A 21,282-nucleotide genomic window follows, 5' to 3' on the forward strand; every position below is an offset into this window, starting at 1 on the left:
TGAGCTACAGGCAGTTAGATATGGGTATGTCATTTTAGGCGAAAATTGAAAAAAAGAGACAGTGGGGAGGAAGAGTTACGAGAGGACAGAGAGAGTGGGGAGGAAGAGTTACGAGAGGACAGAGAGAGTGGGGAGGAAGAGTTACGAGAGGACAGAGAGAGTGGGGAGGAAGAGTTACGAGAGGACAGAGACAGTGGGGAGGAAGAGTTACGAGAGGACAGAGAGAGGGGGGAGGAAGAGTTACGAGAGGACAGAGAGAGGGGGGAGGTAGAGTTACAAGAGGACAGAGAGAGTGGGAAGGAGGGGGGAGGTAGAGTTATGTGAAGACAGAGAGAGTGGGGAGGAGTGTCTGTAGCGGTGTCTGTAGCTGTTGCTGTGTCAGTGTCTGTAGATGTGTCTGTGTATGTAACTATCTGTGTATGTAGCTGTGTCTGTATCTTTGTCTGTAACTGTGTCTGTGTATGCAGCTGTAGCTGTGTATGTAGCTGTGTCAGTGTCTGTAGCTGTGTGTGTAGTGGTGTCTGTGTATGTAGGTGTGTTTGTACCTGTGTATGTAGCTGTGTCTGTGTTTGTAGTTGTGTCTGTAGCTGTGTCTGTGGCTTTGTCTGTAGCTGTATCGGTGTCTGTAGATGTGACTGTAGCTGTAGCTGTGTCTGTGTCTGTAGCTGCGGTGGTGTCTGTAGCTGTGTCTGTAGCTGTGCCCTTGTCTGTGGCTGTCTTTGTAGCTGTGTCTGTCGTTGGGCCGATGTCTGTAGCTGTGTTTGTAGCTGTGCCATTGTCTGTGGCTGTGTCGGTGTCTGTGGCTGTCTATGTAGCCGTGTCTGTCTTTGTGGCTGTGTCTGTGTATGTAGCTGTGTCTGTCGTTGGGCCGATGTCTGTAGCTGTGCCGGTGTCTATATATGCTGTGTCTGTATGTAGCTGTGTCTGTAGCTGTGTCTAATCTACAATGCAGTGTCTGAATGTGTTATCTTAGCTGAGCTCACCCAGAGAGAGAGTGCGAAAATACACTTTCAGTCAGAAATGATGGGTAACTGTGGCAACAGTCCGTCCATCTGCACCATCAGCTAATGCAGTATGCTCTGGTGGATGACACAGCTAGAATGTTATGTGGCATTCCATCTCTCTCCACACTCCCTCCCTTTTGGTTCCAGGTCGAACCCTTTTGAGTTAAATGTAGAACCAAAAAGGGTTTTCCTATGGGGACAGCCAAATAACCCTTTTGAGTTAAATGTAGAACCAAAAAGGGTTATCCTATGGGGAAAGCCAAATAACCCTTTTGAGTAAAATGTAGAACCAAAAAGGGTTGTCCTATGGGGACAGCCAAATAACCCTTTTGAGTTAAATGTAGAACCAAAAAGGGTTGTCCTATGGGGACAGCCAAATAACCCTTTTGAGTTAAATGTAGAACCAAAAAGGGTTGTCCTATGGGGACAGCCAAATAACCCTTTTGAGTTAAATGTAGAACCAAAAAGGGTTATCCTATGGGGACAGCCAAATAACCCTTTTGAGTTAAATGTAGAACCAAAAAGGGTTGTCCTATGGGGACAGCCAAATAACCCTTTTGAGTTAAATGTAGAACCAAAAAGGGTTGTCCTATGGGGACAGCCAAATAACCCTTTTGAGTTAAATGTAGAACCAAAAAGGGTTGTCCTATGGGGACAGCCAAATAACCCTTACAATGTGAGAAGGTGATTGAGTTAAATGTAGAACCAAAAAGGGTTATCCTATGGGGACAGCCAAATAACCCTTTTGAGTTAAATGTAGAACCAAAAAGGGTTGTCCTATGGGGACAGCCAAATAACCCTTTTGAGTTAAATGTAGAACCAAAAAGGGTTGTCCTATGGGGACAGCCAAATAACCCTTTTGAGTTAAATGTAGAACCAAAAAGGGTTGTCCTATGGGGACAGCCAAATAACCCTTTTGAGTTAAATGTAGAACCAAAAAGGGTTGTCCTATGGGGACAGCCAAATAACCCTTTTGAAACTGTTTTTTTTTGTAAGAGTGTAGCCTCCACAATGGAGAACTCTGACTATAATGGTCTTCACATGTCTTCACAAGGGGTGGGAGAATCAACAATCTGTTTTCATGATTATACATTATTTTGCAATGCAAATTGGAGATACACTGTATATATAAAAGTATGTGGAAAACCTTTCAAATGAGTGGATTCTGATGTTGCTGATAGGTGTATAAAATCGAGCACACAGCCATGCAATCTCCATAGACAAACATTGTCAGTAGAATGGCCTTACTGAATTATTTTTCTTTGAAGAGCTCAGTGACTTTCAACGTGGCACTGTCATCTTTCCAACAAATCAGTTTTTCACATTTCTGCCCTGCTAGAGCTGCCCTGGTGAACTGTAAGTTCTGTTATTGTGAAGTGGAAACGTCTAGGAGCAGTGGGAACGCATTTCTGGAGGGATGAATCACGCTTCACAATCTGGCAGTCTGACGAACGAATCTGGGTTTGGTGGAAGCCAGGAGAACGCTACCTGACCCAATGCATAGTGGCAACTGTAAAGTTTGGTGGAGGAGGAATAATGGTCTGAGGCTGTTATACATAGTTCGGGTAAGGCCCCTTAGTTCCAGTGAAGGGAAATATTAACCCTACAGCATACGCAACATTCTAGATGATTCTGTGTTTCCAACTTTGTGGCAACAGTTTGGGGAAGGCCTTTCCTGTTTCAGCATGACAATGCCCCAGTCCGCAAAGCAAGGTCCATACAGAAATGTTTTGTCGGTGTGGAAGCACTTGACTGGCCTGCAGAAAGCCCTGACCTCGACCCCATCGAACACGTTTGGGAGGAATTGGAATACCGACGGCGAGCCAGGCCTAATCGCCCAACATCAGTGACCTCAATAATGCTCTTGTGACTGAATGGAAGCAAGTACCTGCAGCAATGTTCCAACATCAAGTGGAAGCCTTACCAGAAGAGAGAAGGCTGTTATAGCAGCAAAGGGGGGACCAGCTCCAAATGAATGCCCATGATTTTGGAATGAGATATTCGACCAGCAGGTGACCACATACTTTTGGTCATGTAGTGTATATGTTTAATTTATATCAACCTCAATATCAAAAATACAAAAGTACTGTATCAAAGGATGCAAGGAGGAGGGCCGTGATCATGGCTACAAACCCAGCATCCATAAAGTATATCATGATGAACATACTGTTGTTGAAAACACAACAAGACTAAATATGTCAGTTTGTTTGACAGAAAACCTCTATCCAGGTCAGAACAGAACTCAGCCCAAACTGAGATGACAAATTGCCTGCTGCTTAAAATCCCAACATCAACCGACCTATTTATTCTAGCAAGGATTTAATTTGGAAATAACAAAGCTTGCGAAGGGGGAATAATCAGTGAGTAAATGAGAAGACTGGAAACAGAATGCGTGAACGGATGAGTGGTTTGGGAAAACATCTCCAGTCCCCATCCTACCGTATTAGTGAAGCCTATTCTACACTTGTTCAGTGGCCAGGATGAACAAAACCCCTCTGGGTCATCCACATATCTTCTATATGACTTTCATTAAAATAATTTCATCAAATGAAAACAAAGTTTCATCAGTAACAATGTTGGTTTATCTAGACACATCCCCATGACCTCTGACTGTCAGTGAAGAACTTAGCGTTCATAGGACAGAAGAAGGTGGGAGATGTGTGGAAACAGTTTCTGATGCTCCCAGAGAAGGTTGTGCAGTAGAGTAACTGGGTTCACAATATATTCAATTGGTTTGCGTAAATTATCATAATTTACTGTGTATGCCTTGCAGTCGAGATGTACTCGTTAGACCATAATTGCTACAGCTCCTCCACTTTCGTTTGTGTGCTCTCTCTCTCTCTCTGTTACCTTTTCTCCAGCTTTTGAGCTCGGTCTCCAGTTTCTGGATCATGTATTTCAGGCCTTTGGTCTTCTCCTTCTCGTACTTCTTCTTCCACTCCTCAGCTGTCAGCTCCTGGTTCACTGACACTGTGTTCTTAATGGTTTTAGCTCTGCAACATAGAGAGAGAGAGAGAATGAAAGAGCGAGAGAGAGTGTGAGAATGAAAGAGAGAGAGAGAGTGTGAGAATGAAAGTGAGAGAGAGAGAGAGAATGAAAGAGAGAGAGAGAGCGAGACAGGTTGGAATGGATGGACAGTCCATGGATAAGGGAATTGCTTATAAAAGAGGTCATATAAAGTGAGGAAAAGGTAGGATACCTCGTCAGTGGTACAACTGAACAAAACATCAATACAAAACTTAAAAATAAAATATACAAGGAAATCATTATTTGATTATGTAAAGCAGGGATCATCAACTAGATTCAGCCATGATATCCAATTGGTAGTTACAGTCTTGTCCCATCCCTGAAACTCCCCTACGGACTCAAGAGAGGCGAAGGTCGAGAGCCGTGTCTCCTCCGAAACATGACCCTGCCAAGCCGCACTGCTTGCTTAACCCGGAAGTAAACCGCACCAATGTGTTAGAGGAAACACTGTCCAGCTGGCAACCAAAGTCAGTTTGCAGGCGCCGAGCAACAAGGAGTCGCTATGACGCAATGGGACAAGGAAATCCCGGCCGGCTAAACCCTCCACTGACCTGGACGATGCTGGGCCAATTGTGCACTGCCTCCTGGGTCTATCGGGCAAAGCCAGTGGTGACACAGCCTGGGATTGAACCCGGGTCTGTAGTGAAACCTCAAGCACAGCGATGCAGCGCCTTAGACCGCTTCACAACTCAAGAGGCCCCCAGAACATAATTACAAATAATTTGTGGACTGCAAATTGACCGCAAGAAGCGCAAACAGATATAACATTTGACTAAAACATAAGCATTTCAAACCTTGCTTACATTTGTATATGATCACATGTCTCTATTATGCAATGGGAACACTTGGGAACAGATTACCAAAATTAAAATCACTTTGAGCTGATTTACTGGTATTTTTATAGTCTTTAATGTCCAACAATGAAAAAAAAAACATTACATACAGTGCCTTGCAGAATTATTCATCCCCTTGACGTTTTTCCTATTTTGTTGCATTACAACCTGTAATTTAAATCGATTGTTATTTGGATTTCATGAAATGGACACACAAAATAGTCCAAATTGGTGAAGTTAAATGAAAAAGAATACTTGTTTCAAATAATTAAAACATTTTTTTTTTAAACGATAAAGTGGTGCGTGAATATGTATTCACACCCGTTGCTATAAAGCCCCTAAATAAGATCTGGTGCAACCAACTACCTTCAGAAGTCACATAATTAGGTAAATAAAGTCCACCTGTGTGCAATCTAAGTGGCACATGATCTGTCACATGATCTCAGTACATATACACCTGTTCTGAAAGGCCCCAGAGTCTGCAACACCACTAAGCAAGGGGCACCAGGAAGGCCAAGGAGCTCGCCAAACAGTACAGATTGGGGTTGGGTTATAAAAAAATATCAGAAACTTTGAACATCCCATGGAGCACCATTAAATCCATTATTAAAAAATGGAAAGAATATGGCACCACAACAAACCTGCCAAGAGAGGGCCGCCCACCAAAACTCACAGATCAGGCAAGGAGGGCATTAATCAGAGAGGCAACAAAGAGACCAACGATAACCCTGAAGGAGCTGCAAAGCTCCACAGCAGATATTGGAGTATCTGTCCATAGGACCACTTTAAGCCGTACACTCCACAAAGCTGTGCTTTACGGAAGAGTGTCCAGAAGAAATTGGTGCTCGCCAAAAGGCAAGTGGGAGACTCCCCAAATATATGGAAGAAGGTACTCTGGTCAGATGAGACTAAAATTGAGCATTTTGGCCATCAAGGAAAACGCTATGTATGGCGTAAACCCAACACCTCTCATCACCCCGAGAGCACCATCCCCACAGTGAACCATGGTGGTGGCAGTATCATGCTGTAGGGATGTTATTCATCAGCAGGGACTGGGAAACTAGTCAGAATTTAAGGAATGATGATGGTGCTAAATACAGGGAAATTCTTGAAGGAAACCTGTTTCAGTCTTCCAGAGATTTGAGACTGGGACGGAGGTTCACCTTCCAGCAGGACAATGACTCTAAGCATACTGCTAAAGCAACACTCGAGTGGTTTAAGGGGAAACATTTAAATGTCTTGGAATGGCCTAGTCAAAGCCCAGACCTCAATCCAATTGAGAATCTGTGGTATGACTTCAAGGAGCTGGAGCAGTTTTGCCTTGAAGAACGGGCAAACATCCCAGTGGCTAGATGTGCCAAGCGTATAGTCACATATCCCAAGACACGTGCAGCTGTAATTGCTGCAAAAGGTGTCTCCAGAAAGTATTGACTTTGGGGGGGGGGGGGGGGGGTGAATAGTTATGCATGCTAAAGTTTTAGTTTTTTTGTCTTATTTCTTGTTTGCTTCACAATAAAAAAATATTTTTCATCTTCAAATTTGATAATGATACAAACCCCCCAAAAATACATTTTATTTCCAGGTTTAAGGCAACAAAATATAAAAATGCCAAGGGTGTGAATACTTTCGCAAGCCACTGTATATATAAACTCAGCAAAAAATGAAATGTCCTCTCACTGTCAACTGCGTTTATTTTCAGCAAACTTAACATGTGTGAATATTTGTGTGAACATAACAAGTTTTAACAACTGAGACATAAACTGAACAAGTTCCACAGACATGTGACTAACAGAAATTGAATGTGTCCCTGTACAGGGGGGGGGGGGGGGGGTCAAAATCAAAAGTAACCGTCAGTATCTGGTGTGGCCACCAGCTGCAATAAGTACTGCAGTGCATCTCCTCCTCATGGACTGCACCAGATTTGCCAGTTCTCGCTGTGAGATGTTACCCCACTATTTCACCAAGGCACCTGCAAGTTCCCGGACACTTCTGGGGGGAACGGCCCTAGCCCTCACCCTCCGCTACCAACAGGTCCCAGACGTGCTCAATGGGATTGAGGCTCTTCGCTGGCCATGGCAGAACACTGGCATTCCTGTCTTGCAGGAAATCACGCACAGAACGAGCAGTATGGCTGGTGGCTTTGTCATGCTGGAGGGTCATTTCAGGATGAGCCTGCAGAAAGGGTACCACATGAGGGAGGAGGATGTCTTCCCTGTAAAGCACAACGTTGAGATTGCCTGCAGTGACAATAAGCTCAGTCCGATGATGCTGTGACACACCGCCCCAGACCATGACGGATCCTCCACTTCCAAATCGATCCTGCTCTAGAGTACAGGCCTTGGTGTAACGCTCATTCCTTCGACGATAAAAGCGAATCCGACCAGCACCCCTGGTGAGACAAAACCGCGACTCGTCAGTGAAGAGCACTTTCTGCCAGCCCTGTCTGGTCCAGCGACGGTGGGTTTGTGCCCATAGGCAACGTTGTTGCCGGTGGTGTCTGGTGAGGACCTGCCTTACAATAGGCCTACAAGCCATCAGTCCAGCCTTTCTCAGCCTATTGCGGACAGTCTGAACACTGATGGAGGGATTGTGCGTTCCTGGTGTAACTCAGACAGTTGTTGTTGCCATCTTGTTATTAATTGTTTATGGTTCATTGAACAAGCATCGGAAACAGTGTTTAACCCCTTTACAATGAAGATCTGTGAAGTTATTTGGATTTTTACGAAATATCTTTGAAAGACAGGGTCCTGAAAAAGGGATGTTTCTTTTTTTGCTGAGTTTATATACACTGAGTATACCAAACATTAGGAAAACCTTCCTAATATTGAAAACTCAAATCGTCTGGGAATGGACTCTACAAGGTGTCGAAGCATTGCACAGGGATGCTGACCCATGTTGACTCCAATGCTTCCCACTGATGTGTGGAGTTGGCCCTCTGAATGGCACACATACACAATGCATGTAACAATTTTCTCAAGGCTTAAAATTCCTTCCAGCTACACTGATTGAAGTGGATTTAACAAGTGACATCAATAAGGGATCATAGCTTTCACCTGGATTCACCTGTTCAGTCGATGTCATGGAAATATCAGGTGTTCTTAATGTTTTGTATACTCAGTGTATATTTTTTATGGATCCCCATTAACTGCTGCCAAGGCAGTAGCTACCCTTCCTGGGGTCCAGAAACATTAAGGCAGATATATACAATCAAAAATATGACATGACATTACATTTCATAACACTTTTCACAACACATTGTGTGCCCTCAGGCCACTACTCTACTACCACATATCTACAATACACATGTGTGTGTAGAGTACATGTGTATGTGTGTTTGTGTGTGTGTGTGTGTGTGTGTGTGTGTGTGTGTGTGTGTGTGTGTGTGTGTGTGTGTATCTCTTCACAGTCCCAGCTGTTCCATAAGGTGTATTTTTATTTGTTTTTTTTTCAATCTGATTCTACTGCTTGCATCAGTTATCTGATGTGGAATAGAGTTCCATGTTATCATGGCTCTATATAGTACTGTGCGCCTCCCATAGTCTGTTCTGGACTTGGGATTGTAAAGAGACCTCTGGTGGCATGTCTTGTGGGGTATGCATGGGTGTAAAGATGATTTATTGAAAAAGTTGATTTATTGAAGAGAGAAGGAGAGGCAGGAGAGAGAGAGAGAGAGAGAGAGAGAGAGAGAGAGAGAGAGAAAATGAGAGGCAGGGAGAGAGAGAGAGAGAGAGAGAGAGAGAGAGAGAGAGAGAGAAGGAGAGAGAAAATGAGAGGCAGGGGAGAGAGAGAGAGAGAGAGAGAGAAAGAGAGAAAATGAGAGGCAGGGGAGAGAGAGAGAGAAAATGATAGGCAGGGGAGAGAGAGAGAAAATGAGAGGTGGGGGAGAGAGAGCAGGAGAGAGAGAGAGAGAGAGAGAGAGAGCAGGAGAGGCAGGGGAGAGAGAGAGAGCAGAGGAGGCAGGGGAGATAGGTGAGGAAAGGAAGAGGAGGGAGAGAAGGAGAGGTAGGAGGGAGAGAGAGAGGGGCAGGGGGAGAGAGAGAAGGAGATGTAGGGGAGAGAGGTGAGGAAAGGAAGAGGAGAGTAAGAAGTGGGGTGGAAGGGAAGACCAAGTGAGAGAAGGAGATGAGAGGGTTGAGAGGCAGAGAGGGAGGGTAGTAAGAGGGAAGACCACTCACCTTCTCACTACCAGCTATATCCACCAGGTAGACTTCTCACCTTCTCATTACCAGCCAGATCCACCAGGTAGACTTCTCACCTTCTCACTACCAGCCAGATCCACCAGGTAGACTTCTCACCTTCTCATTACCAGCCAGATCCACCAGGTAGACTTCTCACCTTCTCACTACCAGCCAGATCCACCAGGTAGACTTCTCACCTTCTCACTACCAGCCAGATCCACCAGGTAGACTTCTCACCTTCTCATTACCAGCCAGATCCACCAGGTAGACTTCTCACCTTCTCACTACCAGCCAGATCCACCAGGTAGACTTCTCATCTTCTCACTACCAGCCAGATCCACCAGGTAGACTTCTCACCTTCTCACTACCAGCCAGATCCACCAGGTAGACTTCTCACCTTCTCACTACCAGCCAGATCCACCAGGTAGACTTCTCACCTTCTCATTACCAGCCAGATCCACCAGGTAGACTTCTCACTACCAGCCTGATCCACCAGGTAGACTTCTCACCTTCTCATTACCAGCCAGATCCACCAGGCAGACTTCTCACCTTCTCATTACCAGCCTGATCCACCAGGTAGACTTCTCACTACCAGCCTGATCCACCAGGTAGACTTCTCACCTTCTCATTACCAGCCTGATCCACCAGGTAGACTTCTCACCTTCTCATTACCAGCCTGATCCACCAGGTAGACTTCTCACCTTCTCATTACCAGCCAGATCCACCAGGTAAAGTTGTCCCGACAGCTTCAGTTCTATCTCTATGTTCTCCTGCTTGATGTTGATCAGGAAGATGCTGTGACTGCGAGAACTGTGCTCATTCATGACTGTGTGGACAAATAAACAGAAACACAACATTTGAGTGGTAGCACAGAAAATGGGCTTCAAATGTATTTATTCATTAAATGTGTGATTCCAGAGGAAAAGAGAAGCACTTACTTGTAACAGCCACGTGATGATTGGACTTTCCCTCATCGATGACATCCATAACCTCTTCTGGACTGGACACAAAGCGTTCCGTACAGCCCTGTGTGTGAAAGTGGGAATGTGTGTGAAGCTGAGGTAAATGTTGCATCAGAACCACAATATAGTGGGGTATTTACCAGAAATATTATTTACTGTGATTAGTGAATGAACAATAATATTATCAACAATTGAAATAATTTCTGTTTATAGCACTTTAGCAACAGAGATTGGATACCCACCTTAACATAGGGCACCTTGTTTTTGTCCTCATGCACCGCCAGGTTGGTCTTTGACACTGAAAAAGAAAAATGGCAACCTCATATTTCAGCATTCCAAACTTTATTAAAACTATAAAGTCTTTACTCACCATCCAATAAGTCTCTGATTTTGTCTAAGTAGATTTCAAAGTAGGAGATGTATAAAGACACAACATACACTATATATACAAAAGTATGTGGACACCACTTCAAATTAGTGGTGTCGGCTATTTCAGCCACACCTGTTGCTGACAGGTGTATAAAATTGAACACACAGCCATGCGCTCTCCATAGACAAACATTGACAAAATAATGGCCTTACTGAAGAGCTCAGTGCCTTTCAACGTGGAACCGTCATAGGATGCCACCTTTCTTCAAATTTCTCCCCTGCTAGGGCTGCCCTGGTCAACTGTAAGTGTGGTTATTGTGATGTGGAAATGTCTAGGAGTAACAATGGCTCAGCTGCAAAGTGGTAGGCCACACAAGCTCAGTGCTGAAGCATGTAGGGCTTAAAAATGGTCTGTCCTCGTATGCAACACTCACTACCGAATTCCAAACTGTCTCTGGAAGCAGCGCCAGAACAAGATGTGTTCGTCAGGGGATTCATGAAATGGGTTTCCATGGCTGAGCAGCCGCACACAAGCCTAAGATCACCATGCGCAATGCAAAGTGTCGGCTGGAGTGGTGTAAAGCTCGCCGCCATTGGACTCTGGAGCATTGGAAACGCGTTCTCTGGAGTGATGAATCATGCTTCACCATCTGGCACTCTGACGGATAAATATGGGTTTGGCAGATGCCAGGAGAACGCTACCTGACCAAATGCATAGTGCCAACTGTAAAGTTTGGTGGAGGAGGAATAATGTTCTGGGGCTGTTTTTCATGGTTCGGGCCACGTCCCTTAGTTCTAGTGAGGGGAATTCTTAAAGCCACAGCAGACAATGACATTCTAGATGATTCTGTGCTTCCAACTTTGTGGGGAAGGCCCTTTCCTGTTTCAGCATGACAATGCCCCACTGCACAAAGCCAGGTCCATACAGAAATGATTTGTTGAGATTGGTGTGGAAGAACTTGACTGGCCTGCACAGAGCCCTGACCTCAACCCCATCGAACACCTTTGGAATGAATTGGAACTCCGACTGCGAGTCAGGCCTAATCGCCCAACATCAGTGCCCAACCTTACTAATGCTCTTATAGTTGAATGGAAGCAAGTCCCGCAGCAATGTTCCAACTTATAGTGGAAAGCCTTCACAGAAGGGTAGAGGCTGTTATAGCAGCAATGTTCCAACTTATAGTGGAAAGACTTCACAGAAGAGTGGAGGCTGTCATAGCAGCAATGTTCCAACTTATAGTGGAAAGCCTTCACAGAAGAGTGGAGGCTGTCATAGCAGCAATGTTCCAACTTATAGTGGAACGCCTTCACAGAAGAGTGGAGGCTGTCATAGCAGCAATGTTCCAACTTATAGTGGAAAGCCTTCACAGAAGAGTGGAGGCTGTCATAGCAGCAAAGCGTGTACCAGCTCCATATTAATGCCTTTTGGTCATATAATGTATATCACACACTGCATATAAACAAACCGTTAATAAACAGGACTTTGACAGCATTACTCCTGTGCCAGTCTTGTCCTTGGTGAAGTACTCACTATTCTAACAGACCAGCACTCGGGTTCCTAGGCTTTTGTGTTGTGACCTTCCATTTGGTTTACTACTGGACTATCCCTCAGCCACCACAGCACCTGTTCCATTCACATTGTATATGGTACACATAATACACTGATCATACACTTTCATAACATCTTAATATACATTCTCATATATTGACAAATCCTGCTAAATGATATCTTAACATAGACTATTTGCTCTGAAGGCAAGCTAGCCTAAATTACATGGACACTGAGCACCTAGCCAGGGTTCCGGAGGGGCCATGGTGTGTCTGTTATCCTTTATGTGGAACCTAGCCCAGGTTCCAGAGGGGCCATGGTGTGTCTGTTACCTTGATGTGGAACCTAGCCAGGGTTCCGGAGGGGCCATGGTGTGTCTGTTACATTGACGTAGAACCTAGCCAGGGTTCCGGAGGGGCCATGGTGTGTCTGTTACCTTGATGTGGAACCTAGCCCAGGTTCCAGAGGGGCCATGGTGTGTCTGTTACCTTGATGTGGAACCTAGCCAGGGTTCCAGAGGGGCCATGGTGTGTCTGTTACCTTGATGTGGAACCTAGCCCAGGTTCCGGAGGGGCCATGGTGTGTCTGTTATCCTTGATGTGGAACCTAGCCCCGGTTCCAGATGGGCCATGGTGTGTCTGTTACCTTGATGTGGAACCTAGCCCAGGTTCCAGAGGGGCCATGGTGTGTCTGTTACCTTGATGTGGAACCTAGCCAGGGTTCCGGAGGGGCCATGGTGTGTCTGTTACCTTGATGTGGAACCTAGCCAGGGTTCCAGAGGGGCCATGGTGTGTCTGTTACCTTGATGTGGAACCTAGCCCAGGTTCCGGAGGGGCCATGGTGTGTCTGTTATCCTTGATGTGGAACCTAGCCCAGGTTCCAGAGGGGCCATGGTGTGTCTGTTACCTTGATGTGGAACCTAGCCAGGGTTCCAGAGGGGCCATGGTGTGTCTGTTACCTTGATGTGGAACCTAGCCAGGGTTCCGGAGGGGCCATGGTGTGTCTGTTACCTTGATGTGGAACCTAGCCAGGGTTCCAGAGGGGCCATGGTGTGTCTGTTACCTTGATGTGGAACCTAGCCCAGGTTCCGGAGGGGCCATGGTGTGTCTGTTATCCTTGATGTGGAACCTAGCCCAGGTTCCAGAGGGGCCATGGTGTGTCTGTTACCTTGATGTGGAACCTAGCCACGGTTCCGGAGGGGCCATGGTGTGTCTGTTACCTTGATGTGGAACCTAGCCCAGGTTCCGGAGGGGCCATGGTGTGTCTGTTATCCTTGATGTGGAACCTAGCCCCGGTTCCAGATGGGCCATGGTGTGTCTGTTACCTTGATGTGGAACCTAGCCCAGGTTCCAGAGGGGCCATGGTGTGTCTGTTACCTTGATGTGGAACCTAGCCCAGGTTCCGGAGGGGCCATGGTGTGTCTGTTACCTTGATGTGGAACCTAGCCAGGGTTCCAGAGGGGCCATGGTGTGTCTGTTACCTTGATGTGGAACCTAGCCCAGGTTCCGGAGGGGCCATGGTGTGTCTGTTAACCTTGATGTGGAACCTAGCCCAGGTTCCGGAGGGGCCATGGTGTGTCTGTTATCCTTGATGTGGAACCTAGCCCAGGTTCCAGAGGGGCCATGGTGTGTCTGTTACCTTGATGTGGAACCTAGCCAGGGTTCCAGAGGGGCCATGGTGTGTCTGTTACCTTGATGTGGAACCTAGCCAGGGTTCCGGAGGGGCCATGGTGTGTCTGTTACCTTGATGTGGAACCTAGCCAGGGTTCCAGAGGGGCCATGGTGTGTCTGTTACCTTGATGTGGAACCTAGCCCAGGTTCCGGAGGGGCCATGGTGTGTCTGTTATCCTTGATGTGGAACCTAGCCCAGGTTCCAGAGGGGCCATGGTGTGTCTGTTACCTTGATGTGGAACCTAGCCAGGGTTCCAGAGGGGCCATGGTGTGTATGTTACCTTGATGTGGAACCTAGCCCAGGTTCCAGAGGGGCCATGGTGTGTCTGTTATCCTTGATGTGGAACCTAGCCAGGGTTCCAGAGGGGCCATGGTGTGTCTGTTACCTTGATGTGGAACCTAGCCACGGTTCCGGAGGGGCCATGGTGTGTCTGTTACCTTGATGTGGAACCTAGCCAGGGTTCCAGAGGGGCCATGGTGTGTCTGTTACCTTGATGTGGAACCTAGCCAGGGTTCCAGAGGGGCCATGGTGTGTCTGTTACCTTGATGTGGAACCTAGCCACGGTTCCGGAGGGGCCATGGTGTGTCTGTTACCTTGATGTGGAACCTAGCCAGGGTTCCAGAGGGGCCATGGTGTGTCTGTTACTTTGATGTGGAACCTAGCCAGGGTTCCAGAGGGGCCATGGTGTGTCTGTTACATTGATGTGGAACCTAGCCAGGGTTCCAGAGGGGCCATGGTGTGTCTGTTACCTTGATGTGGAACCTAGCCAGGGTTCCGGAGGGGCCATGGTGTGTCTGTTACCTTGATGTGGAACCTAGCCAGGGTTCCGGAGGGGCCATGGTGTGTCTGTTACCTTGATGTGGAACCTAGCCAGGGTTCCAGAGGGGCCATGGTGTGTCTGTTACCTTGATGTGGAACTCCAGGTTCTCGTCCATGGGGTAGATGTGGTCAAAGATGTCCCTGCTGATACGGGGATAATACCCATCTGCTGAGAGTCATGTAGCTTGTCCTGGGAAAAAAACACACTCCAGATATCAAATAAACAAGATAGACTACAACACTTAGCATTCCCAAAAGTTGAAATGGCAAGTAGCAATACAGGTTCATTACAGAGGGAAAAAGCACTCACCATTTCTCCTCAAACAAAGGCCTTAACCCTCTTAGCTTTCATAAGGCCCGGGTCCTCCTACTGATGAGAAATATACATGTTACCTCAAGGGGTTTCATTACAAGCTCCTTTGCCAGCCTGAATTTCCTTTACTTTAGTCCCCTCATCCCCCACCTCAATTTCATTCAGTCTTACCTCTCCTAATCCAGCCCAAACATAATAAAAATTATATTGATTTGACAATAGAAATGTAATGGACTATCACAGTGTGTCATTTGCCTCAGGGCTGATGCCATTCATATGGTAATATGATGCTGGCTAGGTAGACGAGGATAGGAAGATGTATAATAGCATCATAGATTAAGCACATAACAAGGGTAGTTTTATATTCTGGTCAGGCTGGCAGCGTGGAAGCTAATCATACTGCCACCATCGCTTCCCCGCCCTTCCATTAGCTGCTGAGGAATAATGGAATAAATGTTTTCCAATTTTATCCTGAGGCTTGCTGAAGGCTCTCTGGGCTGTTTCCAGGGCAACGGCTGCAGCTGAATAGGAGGCTATTGTATGTATGTGGAATCGCATGGTGCACATCATGTGAATCATGGCGGCGTAACACCTCGCTGCTATTTTGGCGTGCCGTCTGGCATAGGCAGTCAGCCTAAATCAAGGTATGCCAGGAAGGAAGACACAGCAGGAGGGAAGGACTGCAGGGAATGTTCCCATTCAAGGAGAACCAGACATTTTCTTCCGCAACACAAGCATGAGAGAGATTTTTGCTGAAAAGTCTGTTGGTGATGTATTGTATATGCATACTGACTGGCACCTCCCTTAAATGAAGCAAACATGTTTGACAATCTCAAGTGTCTGTCGCCTGGGTAACCACAGCACAATTTCAATCCGCCTGTAAAAAACATGTTTCCGCAACACTATGTTTAATCGTCTAAAACTCGCTTTTGAAATCATGTTAGGATTATGACTGAGGTAATCATCTTAAAGGGATAGTTCATGCAAAATATATATTTGTGTTAAATTACCCTTACCTTGAGTTGTGTCTGAAGGCCCATGGTGACAGAATCCACAAAAATCCAGGATGTACTTTATTTAATGAATGGAAACAGCCGAATCGATGTTCGCAAACCTGCACTGCAAGACAAAACTTCTTCAAAAATGCTTCAAACTAAGTTTGGTAGAGTCAATACTCACAAAGAAACTGTCCAGGTTTTCTTCCACGCGAGAATGTTGTCATTTTGCAATGAAACATTTTAAATGCTCTGATACTTCCTATGGTTTACGGGTTCCTATGTTATCCGGAAAGCAATCTGCGTCTAAGTGCCTTGCCCCAGGAGGACATCATCAATGGAAGACACATACAGATGCCCTGTGCTGTTGCTACGTGAGGTAATAGTTTCAGTGCTGAGGAACTAGATTCCAGGAGTTATTTGTTTAAAAAAATCCCTGCTAACTCCACTAACTACCAAACTTAGTTTGGAGTGTTTCTGATGTCTCGGCTTGCAGTGCAGCTCTGCTAACATCGGTCCGGCTGTTGCCATTCATGAAGTCTGACGATGCTAGTATGCCAACTCCAGGCTGTAGACAGAAGTACATAATGGATTATTGTGGATTCTGTCACCATGGGCCTTCAGACACAAATCAAGGTAAGGGTAATTCAATCCAAATATAGATTTTGCATTAACTATTCCTTTAAACTCCAGTCACTACCAGCTCAGCCAATGGGTCACTAGATCACCTACAGATGCAGGCAGCAAGGCCAAAAGGTAAACCTGATTCTAGTCTGTATCTCTGGCTCCTCTTTAAACGGTTTTATGTTCCATGAGCCTCTCCTTTGTACTGGCTTGTAAAACTCCATCAAATTAGCTGCTAATGGTCATACTTGCACAGTAGCTTCACTGAAGCCTAACATCTGCTATCCTTAATCTAATCTCTAAAATAATCTCTTTGGTTCTAGCACAAATCACAATGAGGCATCAAAATATCCTTCTGACTTATCTCCATGGTGTGGATCTTTCCTGATGAGGTCTGGCCATAGGCAAAGATTGTTCCATTGTACTCGCCCAGCACATCTACAAAATGCAGACACTGGGGTTACATCTTTCATAATAGCTCTGGAGCTGAGTTGATATGAGGTAAGGGTAATTCAATCCAAATATAGTGCAACACTTCCGGGTTGGAGCGAGCGGTCGCATCTGCACTCGGTCCGCAGGTAGTATTACATTTCATTACATTTCATTATAGTACAACGGTTTGATTTGTCTAATCTTAGCAATTTCTTCTTAGCTAGCTACATAGCCGTCTTTGTATCATAGATAATTGCGTAATTATCGTATTTCGTCGTCCTAACGCAGTCTACACTGCCCTGCAGCTAGCCAGCTAGCTAACGTCCACCGTTAGCTAGTCCACCGTCTACCGATTAGCAGCACAACTATTACACTCAACTGAACGACTTGATTAGTGTAGTGTTAGCTAGCTACATAGTTGTCTTTGCTGTCTTCGTATCCAAGATAATTGTGTAGTTTAGAGTGTGTAGTTTTATGTCGACCTTAACGTAGGAGACTCTGCTAGCTAGCCAACAGCTAGCCAACGTCTACCGAACAGAACTTCTGCACTCAACAATCCGGTCGCATTTCGCTTCGCTCCACAGGTAGTATCACATTTTTCATTTCATTTCATTACAGTACAACGGCTTGATTTGTTTGATCGTAGCTAGCTACATAGCCGTCTTTGTATCAAAGATAATTGTGTAGTCTAGAGCGATTTCCTAGGTTAGCTAGCCAGCTATTGTCGTTCTTTTAACGCAACGTAACGTAATCAACACTGCTAGCTAGCCAGCTAGCCCCGAATAGCAGCACAGTAGAAACTATTACACTCAGAACGACTTGATTAGTGTAGTGTCAACAACGCAGCCAATGCCAGCTAGCCTACATAGTCAACAACGCAGCCTCTGCCAGCTAGCCTACTTCAGCAGTACTGTATCATTTTAATCATTTTAGTCAATAAGATTCTTGCTACGTAAGCTTAACTTTCTGAACACTCGAGACGTGTAGTCCACTTGTCATTCCAATCTCCTTTGCATTAGCGTAGCCTCTTGTGTAGCCTGTCAACTATGTGTCTGTCTATCCCTGTTCTCTCCTCTCTGCACAGACCATACAAACGCTCCACACCGCGTGGCCGCGGCCACCCTAATCTGGTGGTCCCAGCGCGCACGACCCACGTGGAGTTCCAGGTCTCCGGTAGCCTCTGGAACTGCCGATCTGCGGCCAACAAGGCAGAGTTCATCTCAACCTATGCCTCCCTCCAGTCCCTCGACTTCTTGGCACTGACGGAAACATGGATCACCACAGACAACACTGCTACTCCTACTGCTCTCTCTTCGTCTGCCCACGTGTTCTCGCACACCCCGAGAGCTTCTGGTCAGCGGGGTGGTGGCACCGGGATCCTCATCTCTCCCAAGTGGTCATTCTCTCTTTCTCCCCTTACCCATCTGTCTATCGCCTCCTTTGAATTCCATGCTGTCACAGTTACCAGCCCTTTCAAGCTTAACATCCTTATCATTTATCGCCCTCCAGGTTCCCTCGGAGAGTTCATCAATGAGCTTGATGCCTTGATAAGCTCCTTTCCTGAGGACGGCTCACCTCTCACAGTTCTGGGCGACTTTAACCTCCCCACGTCTACCTTTGACTCATTCCTCTCTACCTCCTTCTTTCCACTCCTCTCCTCTTTTGACCTCACCCTCTCACCTTCCCCCTACTCACAAGGCAGGAAATACGCTCGACCTCATCTTTACTAGATGCTGTTCTTCCACTAACCTCGTTGCAACTCCCCTCCAAGTCTCCGACCATTACCTTGTATCCTTTTCCCTCTCGCTCTCATCCAACACTTCCCACACTGCCCTACTCGGATGGTATCGCGCCGTCCCAACCTTCGCTCTCTCTCCCCGCTACTCTCTCCTCTTCCATCCTATCATCTCTTCCCTCTGCTCAAACCTTCTCCAACCTATCTCCTGATTCTGCCTCCTCAACCCTCCTCTCCTCCCTTTCTGCATCCTTTGACTCTCTATGTCCCCTATCCTCCAGGCCGGCTCGGTCCTCCCCTCCCGCTCCGTGGCTCGACGACTCATTGCGAGCTCACAGAACAGGGCTCCGGGCAGCCGAGCGGAAATGGAGGAAAACTCGCCTCCCTGCGGACCTGACATCCTTTCACTCCCTCCTCTCTACATTTTCCTCTTCTCTCTCTGCTGCTAAAGCCACTTTCTACCACTCTAAATTCCAAGCATCTGCCTCTAACCCTAGGAAGCTCTTTGCAACCTTCTCCACCCTCCTGAATCCTCCTCCCCCCCCCTCCTCCCTCTCTGCAGATGACTTCGTCAACCATTTTGAAAAGAAGGTCGACGACATCCGATCCTCGTTTGCTAAGTCAAACGACACCGCTGGTTCTGCTCACACTGCCCTACCCTGTGCTCTGACCTCTTTCTCCCCTCTCTCTCCAGATGAAATCTCGCGTCTTGTGACGGCCGGCCGCCCAACAACCTGCCCGCTTGACCCTATCCCCTCCTCTCTTCTCCAGACCATTTCCGGAGACCTTCTCCCTTACCTCACCTCGCTCATCAACTCATCCCTGACCGCTGGCTACGTCCCTTCCGTCTTCAAGAGAGCGAGAGTTGCACCCCTTCTGAAAAAACCTACACTCGATCCCTCCGATGTCAACAACTACAGACCAGTATCCCTTCTTTCTTTTCTCTCCAAAACTCTTGAACGTGCCGTCCTTGGCCAGCTCTCCAGCTATCTCTCTCAGAATGACCTTCTTGATCCAAATCAGTCAGGTTTCAAGACTAGTCATTCAACTGAGACTGCTCTTCTCTGTATCACGGAGGCGCTCCGCCCTGCTAAAGCTAACTCTCTCTCCTCTGCTCTCATCCTTCTAGACCTATCGGCTGCCTTCGATACTGTGAACCATCAGATCCTCCTCTCCACCCTCTCCGAGTTGGGCATCTCCGGCGCGGCCCACGCTTGGATTGCGTCCTACCTGACAGGTCGCTCCTACCAGGTGGCGTGGCGAGAATCCGTCTCCACACCACGTGCTCTCACCACTGGTGTCCCCCAGGGCTCTGTTCTAGGCCCTCTCCTATTCTCGCTATACACCAAGTCACTTGGCTCTGTCATAACCTCACATGGTCTCTCCTATCATTGCTATGCAGACGACACACAATTAATCTTCTCCTTTCCCCCTTCTGATGACCAGGTGGCGAATCGCATCTCTGCATGTCTGGCAGACATATCAGTGTGGATGACGGATCACCACCTCAAGCTGAACCTCGGCAAGACGGAGCTGCTCTTCCTCCCGGGGAAGGACTGCCCGTTCCATGATCTCGCCATCACGGTTGACAACTCCATTGTGTCCTCCTCCCAGAGCGCTAAGAACCTTGGCGTGATCCTGGACAACACCCTGTCGTTCTCAACTAACATCAAGGCGGTGGCCCGTTCCTGTAGGTTCATGCTCTACAACATCCGCAGAGTACGACCCTGCCTCACACAGGAAGCGGCGCAGGTCCTAATCCAGGCACTTGTCATCTCCCGTCTGGATTACTGCAACTCGCTGTTGGCTGGGCTCCCTGCCTGTGCCATTAAACCCCTACAACTCATCCAGAACGCCGCAGCCCGTCTGGTGTTCAACCTTCCCAAGTTCTCTCACGTCACCCGCTCCTCCGCTCCCTCCACTGGCTTCCAGTTGAAGCTCGCATCCGCTACAAGACCATGGTGCTTGCCTACGGAGCTGTGAGGGGAACGGCACCTCAGTACCTCCAGGCTCTGATCAGGCCCTACACCCAAACAAGGGCACTGCGTTCATCCACCTCTGGCCTGCTCGCCTCCCTACCACTGAGGAAGTACAGTTCCCGCTCAGCCCAGTCAAAACTGTTCGCTGCTCTGGCCCCCCAATGGTGGAACAAACTCCCTCACGACGCCAGGACAGCGGAGTCAATCACCACCTTCCGGAGACACCTGAAACCCCACCTCTTTAAGGAATACCTAGGATAGGATAAAGTAATCCCTCTCACCCCCCTAAAAGATTTAGGTGCACTACTGTTCCACTGGATGTCATAAGGTGAATGCACCAATTTGTAAGTCGCTCTGGATAAGAGCGTCTGCTAAATGACTTAAAATGTAAATGTAAATGATGATGAAATGATGATGATGATGACGGTGAGGAGGAGAAGAGGTCAGATAAAGAGACTGCAGGACAGAGTGTCTCTGATCTGCTTGGCACAGGCATCGTAGACTTGCTCCTGGGCTGTGTTGGGTGGCAGGACTCGGTCAAACACATAGAGCTTACTCTGCAAGGGACAAAATAAAGCAACTGTCAATAGTCTAATTTCACCGTTAGTCCATTCCTGAGGAACCGTTGTCAGTTATTTTCATCAACAGAACTGAATGTAATGACGTGAATAAAGACTAAACATTTTCCGCCTCAGACACGTTCTCACCGTTGAATCTTTTGACTGCAAGCAGGGTCTGACAATCTGACAAGGTGAGAAAATAGAGTCCGTATTACATCAAGCAAGGTTCCAT

General features: G+C 47.0%; 1 pseudogene; it reads right to left on the reverse strand.

Annotated features, from left to right (window-relative positions):
* LOC115130604 (kinesin heavy chain-like) overlaps nt 1-21,282 on the reverse strand; it is a 47,616-nt pseudogene that overhangs the window by 16,618 nt on the left and 9,716 nt on the right.

This window comes from Oncorhynchus nerka, linkage group LG1 (assembly GCF_034236695.1).
Source record: "Oncorhynchus nerka isolate Pitt River linkage group LG1, Oner_Uvic_2.0, whole genome shotgun sequence".
In the NCBI taxonomy this organism is placed as follows: domain Eukaryota; kingdom Metazoa; phylum Chordata; class Actinopteri; order Salmoniformes; family Salmonidae; genus Oncorhynchus; species Oncorhynchus nerka.